This window comes from Pristiophorus japonicus, unplaced genomic scaffold (genome assembly GCF_044704955.1).
Source record: "Pristiophorus japonicus isolate sPriJap1 unplaced genomic scaffold, sPriJap1.hap1 HAP1_SCAFFOLD_115, whole genome shotgun sequence".
In the NCBI taxonomy this organism is placed as follows: domain Eukaryota; kingdom Metazoa; phylum Chordata; class Chondrichthyes; family Pristiophoridae; genus Pristiophorus; species Pristiophorus japonicus.
The window spans coordinates 1,081,986-1,082,802 of NW_027250810.1; positions in this window are offsets into that span (position 1 = coordinate 1,081,986).

Genomic DNA, 817 nt, shown 5'->3' on the forward strand with positions numbered 1-817 from the left:
TTATGAGTCGCAAATGCCTCATCCCCAGTCTTTCGAATGGCTAAAGGGACTTCTACTCTTCTTATAGATAAGTCTCAAGGAGCTGAATGGCATCTGCCAGTCCTCTGCCTCAGGCTCGAGGTGTTAATGGCCTTCCCCTGTCCTTGTGCAACAGACTGGAGAGGCTCAATGGCATCCTCCTATTTCTGCTCAACAGCTTCGTTGGTTTGGCATTGCCTTCTGGTCAACCATGCGAAAGGTTCGAGCGACCGAATGGAGTTCGACATTTCTTGTAAAACAGGTGCACACAGCTGAATGGCTTCCTCCTGCCCTTTGCAATTGGTTTGAGGGGTTAAGTGACTCATTGGCCTCCACCTGTCCCTGTGTAACAGGCTCGATTGCTTGCATCTGTTATTGAGCAAAATATTTAGATGATAATTGGGAAGGACTGGAGCCACTTGTGCAACAGAAAGTGCAGGGACCACAGTCAGCCTTCTCTGAAGTACTGCTTTGATGCAAAGTTCACTGTACGGCCCAGCCTCAAATCTTGACTCTGGTGGGAGCGAGCACAAAAACTTTGAATGCTTAATATGCCAAGAATTAAAAATCGAACGTGCTATGCATTGCACCACAGAGTCGCCAAATTGTGCATCAATACTAAAGTAAAATAGTGTTGATGAGTAATCTGAGCTAAAACAAAAAATATCTGGAATCACTCAGCAGATGAGGCAGAATCTGCGGAGAGAGAAACAGAGTGAACGTTTCAGGTCGATGAAATTTCAACGCCACTGGATCAATCTCCGCCGTCTAAAACTGATGTCCTGTCAGACCCGAATCA